This window comes from Schistocerca cancellata, chromosome 4, assembly GCF_023864275.1.
Source record: "Schistocerca cancellata isolate TAMUIC-IGC-003103 chromosome 4, iqSchCanc2.1, whole genome shotgun sequence".
Taxonomy (NCBI): Eukaryota; Metazoa; Arthropoda; class Insecta; order Orthoptera; family Acrididae; genus Schistocerca; species Schistocerca cancellata.
The window spans coordinates 508,819,309-508,831,488 of record NC_064629.1 but is presented as its reverse complement, the minus strand read 5'-3'; positions in this window follow the sequence as shown (position 1 = coordinate 508,831,488).

The window sequence follows — 12,180 nt, the reverse complement described above, 5'->3', positions numbered from 1 at the left end:
TCTTAATACTAACTAAATTTAGTGGAAGGGGTTGAAGGCTTTCCTATTTTTAGTTGGTTGGTAAAACAACGTCGAAAAAGCAGTTAAGTTTACCATTGGAAATTTTATTCTACTCACAAAACATTGTTTATAAATTGCACTATTGATAAAAGGAAATATTTTAATACAGGATGATAAAAACCAACAGCGTTCAACAAAAATGTGAACGAATATTCCCTGAATGGGTTTCCAAGTTCTACAATGGATCAAAGGATGACCTATGCCATATCACATCTATAATCTAGATTTAAGTTAAGTTTCATAAAAGATAAAACTATCAGAAAGGTCTACAGTGACCCTCAATTATCTTTAATTACTTATCTAACTTGTCGTAAATTACAGTGGATGATGTGGCTTCTCAATAATGATATAACAGAAAAATCATCGCGTTTCAGATTTTTACTTCACGTAGCAAATGGGAATACCATGAGCTTTAATTGACGATCGACACTAGTATTACGCAAAACGGGGGTGTAACAGATGAGACTTCTGCAGTTCTGAGTGAAGCCTTATACGCTCAGAAATGCGGCATCTCGTGCGTTCATTACCTTGTCGGTGTTTAGCCAGCGTCAGGGGGCGGCGGGGGCACAGCTCCTCACATTTCGCCATCTCGGAAGCAACTCTCTCCTAAGTTCTCCTTACTACAATTTACCGAAGTTGGTTTAAAAAAAGCTATCTGGCTGTGTTTTCAACTGACCAATCTGGGTCTCAATGTTAACCGTAAGCTCCGCCTACAAAATTCTGTCAATCCAGTGAGAAACGTTATACTTTTCGTGGAGGCGCAATGTTTTTAACGTTTGCAGTGTAACAGAGACTAGAAAAAGTCTCACGCTACAACTTGCAGCTGGTGTGGCCCATTTAGTGTTATTGTAAGATCTATACTGTTCTTCTGGAGGGCTCTATCTTTTAACATGGGCTGGGGGGTAGTTTTGGCAGTCAGCTGGCGACGTGGTTGTCCGTCCCTTATCATAGGGCCTCCTAGCCTACACGGTTCTGCCCTCGGCTTCTGTTCTCGTTTCCCCCCTCGGAACAGCGTCTGTTTCACGGTGGAAAGGTATGACATGCATTTAGGCGTTATTGTGTTAGTCTGTGGTATTCCATTTGCTCACTCGTTGATCGTACTACCTTGGTTAATTCAATGTCAGGATTTATTTGGAGCTATGTGACATACTGCCGGATTTGCTATCATGTCAGGGTTTTCATGTAAGGTGTTGGATTTGCCTGACACGTTACATCCCCTCTCATTAATTAGTAAAATATTTGGGGAAGCTTACAATAAGTGCTGCCCACCCGCCAGAGCTACCATTAGATTAGAAGTGATAGGAGTTTATCTTATTAATAGAACAAAATTTTCTGATGTTTGCCGTATTTCTTGCTAATGATAATGAAACAACACAAATAAGATATAACTTTTTCATACCGGAGAGCATAGTCTACGAAAAGGTCTGAGTTAGCTAGATAGTTCTCAATAAACATTTACAAGACTCTGAATGAACACACACACACACACACACACACACACACACACACACACACACACACACACAAACCACCTGGTCGTGGGCTTAAATAAGTCTCGAAAAGAAGACAATGAACAGGAAGTGATGGGGAGTAAGTGAGCTCTGAAGCTGGGAAATTAGGAGTTCGGGAATTTTTCTGACTCTTGACGCAAGAGTCTGGTTCACAGTAAGGAAATGTTGGTCGGGTTATGTATCGGAGTGGATGTAATTTGTTTTGATGGGAACGAGTTTTTATGATAATTTGTGCTGAATGTGTCAAGACTGGCTGTATAAACTGAGCTAGGGTTTGCACAGATTTACATCTACATCTACATACATGCTCCGCAAGGAACCGTATTGTTAGTGCCGGAGTGTACCTGGAATCACTAGTAGCCATTTCTTCTGCTGTGCTACTAGCAGATGGAACGAGTGAAAAACAAGTGTCTTTACGTCTCTGTACAATATCTAATTTCTCTTATCTTCGTGGTCCTTACGTGAAAAGTACGTTGGTGGCAGTAGAATTGTTCTGCAGTCAGCTGAAAATCCTGGTTGTCTAAATTTTTTCAGTAGTGTTCCGCTAAAAGAACGTGTTCTTCCCTCCAGGGATCCCCACTAGAGCTCATAAAGCATCTCCATAATTCCCTGTACTAGCCTGTTGATCGAAACTACCGGTAAAAAATCTAGCAACCAGCCTCCGAATTGCTTCGATGATTTCCTTTAATGTGACCTCGTGAACATCCCAACATACTAGAAGTACTCAAGAATCAGTTACACTAGTGTTCTATAAGTGGTCTCCTTTGCGGATGTACCACATTTTGCTAAAATTCTCCCAATAATCCGAAGTCGACCATTCACCTTCCCCACTACAATCCTTACGTGTTCGTTCCACTTCATATCGCTTTGTAACTTTACGTCTAGATAGTTAACTGGCGTGACTATGTCAGTATGTACACTACTAGTGCTATATTCGGATGTAACAGGATTATTTTTCCAATTGATCTGCATAAACTTAAATTTTTCTTCATTTTGAACAAACTACAATTCACACACCAACTATAAATTTCGTCTAAGTCATATTGTAGCCTCCAGCAGTCACTCAGCGACAACACCTTCCCATACACCACAGCATCATCAGCAAACATTAGCAGATTGCTGATCATCCTGCCCGTCAGATCGTTTATGTGTATTGAGAATAAGAGCGATCCTATCTGTGGTGTGCGTGCTGTAAGACCTTTGGTACACACACTATCAGATTATTTGACTTGTCGCTCTAACGAAGTAGGCGTGTGTCAGCAATATGTCTCGTGGTCTTATCGTGGCTTGTTTATCTACTGCCGTTAGGTCAGACGATAGAAATGCCACTTGCACGCTTAGAGTAGCAGATTGACGGTGACCAGCTTTAAACAGAACTTGATTAATTTTTACACACATTTATTAAAATAATAAAAAGGATAGACATTACGTAACTTGATTCTGGATGCTGTGTACAATTGACAATCTGAAGTTCCTTTGGTCTTGGTGCGTTAATCGTATTCTCACATACGTCTCTGATACTTGACAAAAGTATCTATACATTTAACTTCATGGCTATGTACAGGAATATGATAATCTTTTTAGGCGCAGACTGAAACTTGACTAACTAATCGGAGGTCTGTACACTCGTTATAATACCTCGCGCGTTCAGGTATCACTGCGCGAGTGTGATCCGCGAGGAGAAAAGGTTCTACGTTAGCAGCAATCTCATTGGCTGCGTTACATATTAATACGCGGATCGGCGGAAGCAGTATTTGGTCCGTCTTTATGGCAGCGCCATCTCGTAGAGCGGAGACGGACGAGCGCTGTGCCTACGCTGTTGTGCTTAGCGGGGCGCGCTCTAGTGGGAAAGTTGTGTACGTGCTGACTACGCGGAACTATGTACACAACAATATCAGACTTCCCTGGAGCACACCTGAAAATACCCATGTCTCTGATGGACACTGGCCGTCGACAAGGAACTATGTTCTATTACTTAAGAAGTCTTCGTGCCACTCACATATCTGGGAACCTGTTCCGTATGTTCACGCCAGCGTTAGCCGTCTGCACTGGGGCACGGTGTTAAACGCTACCCGAAAATCTAGGAATATAGAATTTGTCTGCTACTCTTCATCGACGGTTCGCATGATCTCATGAGAGAAAAGGGGAAGCTGAGTTTCCCAAGAGTGATGCTTCCTAAATCTGTGATGATTTGTGGACGGAAGTTCTTACTTCCCAAGCCAACGTATTATATTCGGACACAGAAAATGTTCAAGAAACAGCAAACTGTGCAATTTTTCGGTTCCTGTCTTGTACTCTTCTTATGTACATGAGCTACCTGCGCTCTTTTCCAGTCAGTTGTGGCTTTGCGCTGGGCGAGAGATTCGCTGTACATGCAAGCTAAGTAAGAGGCCAATGCCACAGAGTACTCTATGTAGAACTGAACTGGAATTCCATATGGACATGGCGACTTAGTATGTACGCCATACGCGAATCTGTACGATTGCAAACAACGGTATGTTTGTATGATCCTCCTGCGTGAATGATTTCTTAAACGCGAGGTTTGTAAGTTCAGTTTTCCTTTTTCTGTATTCTGCTGCCACACCAGACTGGTCAACGAATGATTGGATAGCAGTCTTAAGGACGTTTCTATGGTTGTATGTTAGTAGCCATTATAATTGTACCAAAAGTAGAACATCTTTTAATCATTAAAGAATCAATTTAATTGTTACTTCAAACATCTTTACTCGATAAAGGAACGTAAATTATGGATATTATGTATGGAAAACAGTCTTCTTCAGTATTTCTTTTGATAGGTTAATGTTGTATCTAAGGGTATCGAGGGGCTTTGGTTCATTCCTGTAGACAGCGAGGAATGGAGGATAGGAAGGGACAGCTAAGGGCACAATTCTGAGACATAATACGACATGGAAACTATTTACTACTGTCTGTTTATGATTGTCTTAGAACTGATCCTCCTTGGTAACAAAACGGCTCAGAACACTGTTGCAGAAACAACGAAGAAATCATGCCAAATTTAAACGGACGCAAAAGCTCAAAGATTGGCGATCATTTACAGTAGCTCGATATTTAGCGCGGACTTGAATGCAATATGGTTACAATAGTTTCCACAACGAAACTTTACCGAGCGGGGTGGCGCAGTGGTTAGACACTGGACTCGCATTCGGGAGGACGACGGTTCAATCCCGCGTCCGGCCATCCTGATTTAGGTTTTCCGTGATTTCCCTAAATCACTCCAGGCAAATGCCGGGATGGTTCCTCTGAAAGGGCACGGCCGACTTCCTTCTCAATCCTTCCCTAATCCGATGAGACCGATGACCACGCTGTCTGGTCTCCTTCCCCAAACCAACCAACCAACCAACAACGAAACTTTGTCTTGAAATCTGGCAGAAAATCCAAAGAGGTTCTGGCCGTATATGTGAAGTATGCTAGCTGCAAGACACAATCAATGCCTTCTCTGCCCGGTAGCAATGAAAATACTATCAACGATATTGCTGCTCAAGCAGAGGTAATAAACACATCCTTCCGAAATTTGTTCACAAAAGACGACGAAGTAAATTTTCCAGAATTCGAATCAGCAACAGATGTCAATATGAGAAACGTAGAAGTAGATATCCTCGGAGTAGTGAAGCAACTAAAATCACTTAACTAAAGCAAGTCTTCCAGTCCATACTGTATACCAGTTAGGTTCCTTTCAGAGCATTCCGATTCAATAGCTCCATACTTAACAACCACTTACAACCGTTCTCTCGACGAAAGATCCGTACGCAAGGACTGTAAAGTTGCACAGGTCACACCAATATTCAAGAAAGATATTACGAGTAATCCACTAAATTACAGGCCCATATCGTTAACGTCGATATGTAGCAGGATTTTGGAACAGATATTGTGTTCGAACATTATGAATTACAACGAAGAAAACGGTCTATTGACACACAGTCAACATGGATTTAGAAAGCACAGTTCTTGTGAAAAACAACCAGCTCTTTACTCATGCGAAGGGATAGCAAGTTGTTTCCGTATTTTTAGATTTCCATAAGGCTTTGGACACTGTACCATACAAGCGGCTTGTAGTGAAATGATGTGCTTGTGGAATATCTTCTCAGTTATGTGACTGGATTCGTGATTTCCTGCCAGAGAGGTCACAGTTCGTAATAACTGACGAAAAGTCATCGAGTAAAACAGAAGTGATTTCTGGCGTTTCCCAAGGTAGTATTATAGGCCCTTTGCTGTTCCTCATCTATATAAACGATTTAGGAGACGATCTGAGCTGCCGTCTTAGGTTGTTTGCAGCTGAGGCTATCATTTTTTGACTGATAAATTCATAAGAAGATCAAAACGAATTGCAAAACGATTTATAAAAGATATCCCTTTGGTGCGGAAATTGGCAGTTGACCCTAAATAACGAAAAGTGTGAGGTCATCCACATGAGTGCAAAAAGAAATCCGTTAAACTTCGGTTAAACGAGAAATCAGTGAAATCTAACGGCCGTAATTTCAACTAAGTGCCTAGGAAGTACAGTTACCAACAACTTAAACTGGAAGGAAAAAAACAGAAAATGTTGTGGGGAAGGCTAACCAAAGACTGCGTTTTATTGGCAGGACACTTAGAAAATGTAACAGATCTACTAAAGAGACTCCCTGTACTGTGGTTGTCCGTCCTCTTTTAGCATTCTGCTGCGTGGTGTGGCATCCTTACGAGATAGGGCAGCAAAGAACGACAGCATGTTTTATATTATCGCGAAATAGGGGAGAGAGTGTCTCTGAAATGACACAGGATTTGGGGTTGACATCATTAAAACAAAGGCGTTTTTCGTTGAGGCAGAATCATCTCACGAAATTTCAGTCACCACCTTTCTCCTCCGAATGCGCAGATACACACATCAAAATATGTTTTCCATCACCCTGGTTCCCAGAACTCCTGAAGATAGATGTTGATAGTGGATATTCTATCACAGAACACAGTACCTCTGATGTCACTAAACCCACCTAAAGACGTAGACAACCATGACTGAGAAGCGTCTATTAGACGGAGGGTTTCCGACAGTTGATCGGTTATAGTCATCCCATAGGAAGGAGATACACGGCTCGTGTATAGTTCAACCAGACGGACCTAGACGGTCAATCTCGAGGTTCGATCGCGTCCGCATTGTTACTTTGCGCCAGAAGGGGCTCTCAACAAGGGAAGTCTCCAGGCTTCTCGGAGTGAACCAAAGCGATGTTGTTCGCACATGCAGGAGATATAGTTAGGTAGGAACTGTGGATGACATGCCTCGCTCACATCGCCCAAGGGCTACTACTGCAGTGGATTACCGCTACCTACGGATTATTACTCGGAGGAGCCCTGACAGCAATGCCACCATGTTGGATTGTGCTTTTCGTGCAGCCACAGGACGTCGAGTTACGACTCAAACTGTGCGCAATAGGTTGCACGATGCGCAACTTCACTCCCGACGTCCATGGCCAGGTTCATCTTTGCAACCAGGACACCATATCGCACGATACAAATGGAACAACAACATGCCGAATGGACCACTCAGGATTGACATCACGTTCTCTTCACCGTTAACTGTCGCGTATGCCTCCAACCAGACAATTGTTGGAGACGTGTTTGGAGGCAACCCGGTCAGGCTGAACACCTTAGACACACTGTCCAGCGAATGCAGCAAGGTGGAGGTTCTCCGCTACTTTGGGGTGACATTATGTAGGGCCGACGTACGCCGCTCGTGGTCATGGAAGGCGCCATAACGGCTGTACGATACGTGAATGTCGTCCTCCGACTGATAGTGGAACCATATCGGCAGGATAGTGGCGAGGCATTCGTCTTCATGGCGACAATTCGCGCCCCCGTCGTGCTCATCTTGTGAATGATATCCTTCAGGATAACGACATCGCTCGACTAGAGTGGCCAGCATGTTCTACAGACGTGAACCCTTTCGAACATGCCTGGGATAGATTGAAAAGTGCTGTTTATAGACGACGTGACCCACCAACCACTCTGAGGGATCTACGCCAAATCGCCGTAGAGGTGTGGGACAATCTGGAACAACAGTGCCTTGATGAACTTATGGATGGTATGCCACGACGAATACAGGCATGCATCAATGCAAGGGGACGTGCTACTGGATATTAGAGGTACCGGTGTGCGGTGAGTACAGCAATCCTGACCACCATCTCTAAAGGTCTCGCTGGATGGTTGGTTCAAAAATGGTTCTGAGCACTATGGGACTCAACTGCTGTGGTCATAAGTCCCCTAGAACTTAGAACTACTTAAACCTAACTAACCTAAGGACAGCACACAACACCCAGCCATCACGAGGCAGAGAAAATCCCTGACCCCGCCGGGAATCGAACCCGGGAACCCGGGCGTGGGAAGCGAGAACGCTACCGCACGACCACGAGATGCGGGCGCTGGATGGTTGTACAAGATGCAATGTGTGGTATCGTGAGCAATAAAGAGGGTATAAATGATGTTTATGTTGATCTCTATTCCAATTTTCTGTACGAGTTCCGGAACTCTCGGAACCGAGGTGATGCAAAACGTTTTTTTGATGTGTATATTTTGTTGACGCCGATCTATCTAGGTAGAAACAATCACCATAATAAAATAAGGGAAATCAGAGCTTGCGCCGGAAGCAATTGGTGTTGGTTTTTTCCTCGCGCTGTAGGAAATTGGAATAATAGAGTATTATCGTGAATGTGCCTCTGCCAGGCACTTTAATGTGATTTTCCGAGTATCCATATAGATGCAGATGTAGATGTAGATGTAGAGTGTGTGCCGTAGGAAATATCCACCACATCCAGCAGTGGCCTTAGACAAGCGTTCAGACGCCGTAGATAACAATCACGGTGGCAATAATAGCAGCTGCTTCTTGATTCTCGGAAAAGAAAGCTACACACGCACGTCTGGAGTTGTTGCCGTGGAGAGCGCTGCAGAGGACGAGCAGTACGAACTGTTCAGCAAGATGCAGACACAACTGCTGGGCAACATGAAAAAGTTACTGAACTCCATCAATGTCAGTCGATATTCCAAAAATTTCAAGAAACAGCAAGAACAAAACAAGAAAAAGCCAAATTGAGCTCTTTGAACTATTCAACGTGGGCAAATAATTTCCATCCCGTTAAACGAAAATTAGTTCTCTCCTTTAAAAAATAATATACTTTTTTCACATTTCCTAACTTTCTAGTAACAAATCTAGCTTTGGTAAGAAAAAAATTCGATTCAGGTATGAGAGCAGGTTTCCAGTCACCCTCATCAAAGATCTACAAACCACTTTATTTTCTCTGAAGTAATAACAGTTTGTGATTCTTGGGCTCCCGCTGTCGTAGGTTCGAGTCCTCGTTCGATCATGGCTGTGTGTGTTGTCCTTAGCGTAAGTTAATTTCAGTTAGATTAAGTAGTGTGTAAGCCTAGGGAGCGATGACTTCGGCAGTTTGTTCCCATAGGAACTTACCACTAACAGAATGATTCTTGGGTATCTAAAATTTCAAAACTAATCTCGCCAAGAATCTGAGGATCCACCTAAGTCCTACTCCATAACGTAAAAGGAAAGCTACATGTATACAAAAAACAAAATGCGCTCCATATCTTATCCTTTAATTTTTATCACATGTAGCCTCACACGAGCCTTTGTTATTGAAATTAGAAAACCAATGTGACTCGAGATCTTTCGATAAATTCATTGCTTGCCTTCGTTATGAAGTTCACAGCTACTCTGTTTCTTACTTCTCGTCTGCCAGTCCCTTTTATTTGGAAATAAGTATTACATCACAGAAGAAACGAGTATCGTTTATTATTTCTTTCATGGCCTCACTAGTTTTAATAAGTCAAAGGAAAGGGAAGTCAATGATCAAACTCGCCTTTTCGAGCATCTGATTCATTTCATATCAACATTTACTTCCACTGATAGCAGCATTCTGTTATGTTTCCTCCTTTGATTTTTACTTTCAAATTTATTCACACAATACTTTTTATTCCTCGATCGGTAAAGGGAGTTATCGATAGTCAAAACCTGTTGAGTCATACCACGAGTGGGTTTCAATACAAGGCTATTACAAATGATTGAAGCGATTTCATAAATTCACTGTAGCTCCATTCATTGACATATGGTCACGACATACCACAGATACGTAGAAAAACTCAAAGTTTTGTTCGGCTGAAGCCGCAATTCAGGTTTCTGCCGCCAGAGTGCTCGATAGCGCAGTGAGACAAAATGGCGACAAGAGCCGAGAATGCGTATGTCGTGCTTGAAATGCACTCATATCAGTCAGTCATAACAGTGCAACGATACTTCAGGACGAAGTTCAACAAAGATCCACTAACTGCTAACTCCATTCAGCGATGGTATGCGCAGTTTAAAGCTTCTGGATGCCTCTGTAAGGGGAAATCAACGGGTCGGCCTGCAGTGAGCGAAGAAACGGTTGAACGCGTGCGGGCAAGTTTCACGCATAGTGATGCGAAAGATTCAGTGTTTAAACCTCCTCTACCAAGAAACGTGCCAGAACTGCGAGCTCACATCAACAATGCTTTCGAACTCATTGATGGGGACATGCTGCGCCGAGTGTGGGAGGAACTTGATAATCGGCTTGATGTCTGCCGAATCACTAAAGGGGCACATATCGAACATTTGTGAATGCTTAAAAAAACTTTTTGAGTTTTTGTATGTGTGTGCAAAGCATTGTGAAAATATCTCAAATAATAAAGTTATTGTAGAGCTGTGTAATCGCTTCAATCATTTGTAATAACCCTGTACTTACGAGCTTCGTCTATGTACGGCAACGTGATATGCTAGACAGCCACTAAAAACAGTCCTGATTCCATTACCATATGGCCAGCCTTTGGGGCAAAGTGTAGTGTGATACAAGGAGTACAGATAGCTGAACCGCAGGCGGACGAAACGGTTTTTTATGGAGAAGATGAAAATATTATAAATTAAAAACTATCCGTGTTGCAACAAAATATAATTTGTGTGTGGGCGTTCCTTAGTTGTGTTGCAGTGTTCACTTAGAATCCGCACTATACATGACACTACGTTAGAGTGCCACTTAACGGAATAAACCAAAGAAGGACGTCACGGGAACACGTGTAGCAGACTGTTTACTGGTCAAAGATATCACAACACTGATCGGGGACTAAGTGCTGCTCTTAGTCACTTCATGGCTGTGTGCGCTGTCCCCGCCCCACTGATGAGTTTTATTATTTGCGTAGTTCGGCTCTGGCTTAATGTTGACTAAATTCGTCGAGTGAAAGAGGGAACGGCGCAGATGATGAAGAAATTGTCACCTATGGCGATCATTCACCAGTAACTGACGCTGTCTGACTGCTTCTAGTTATAACTCTTATTCGGAACTCCTTTTTTATAATAGTTACAGCGATTTATTTGTGATACCTATGTACAGTCGGCTCTTGAGGTACCGCCTACTGCGTTACCGGCCGTTAAATTGCTTCTTCCTACTTTTGCTCTTATACACCAAGTTCCTCATTATACATTCTTCGTTTTTTTCCTCCGAAGTCCAACAACCGCCTCTGAGTATCCCGCCGCCGCGCCTATGGACCTCCATGGAGCGACGTCATCAGCCTCACTGTGCTTGCTCCAAGGCGGCCAGCTACTTGCCGCGTCAACGAAAGTCCGCGCCGGTTGTTGGCTCGGTGTTTGAATTATCTGCACATATAAAAACGAAATACTTCCGCAGTATTTATGCACATAACTAACAAATCCTAACCCGCAACTCAATTTTATCATTTAATTAGAATTTGTGTTAGGCCAGGGGCGATAGATGGCGCATGCAACAGACCACTTGTCGTCTGTTACACAACACCAGCGAGGAGGCATTCTACAAGATTTAGGGCAAAGACTATCACGTACGTAAGCTCAAATCCACGGTCGTTATCACAGATTAAGTAGCTGAATATAGCTAATCAGCAAAATATTTGCTTGCCTAGAGAGCTGGAGACAGGCTCTGGAACACACATCTCCCTTCAGTTTTTTGTACCATCGGCTTCAAGAGGAAATTATGCACACTCTACGACACGCCAGATTACACCGCATATACAACGAAGACACTGCATCGTTCGACCAGTGTGATGATTCGCTCATCGTGAGTGCACCCGGGAACAAATGAGGAACTTCCTGTTCACAGATGAGATGCAGTGTAGCCTAGAAGGTGATCCATGCCAGCTGTTCATTGGCTCTAACCTGGGAAGATTATAATCCTGGATACATTACAGAAATAATACCTATGGTGGTACCAATATTCCTATTTCATGTTAATTACGTGTTCCACTCCAAGAGATTTCGATGGCTATTATGATGGCTGTGGTCTATACGGATGACATCCTGCAACTGTACACTTGGGGATATCTGAGTGGCGCTTATGGAATTTTGTTCCATTTCATGGATTATCATGTCAGAATTCACAGAGCTCGTCCGGTAGATGAGTGCCAGCAACTTACGAACACCAAACTTTTGGATTTTCCTGATCATTCCCTGGACGTAAATCCTAGTGAAAATACATGAAATGCTTTAGGCGAATTAATTGACAACGAATCGCTGTTTTTTATTCTGTTCGAAATCTTTTCTTTACAATGCGTTCTGTTATTGGATGTTAGT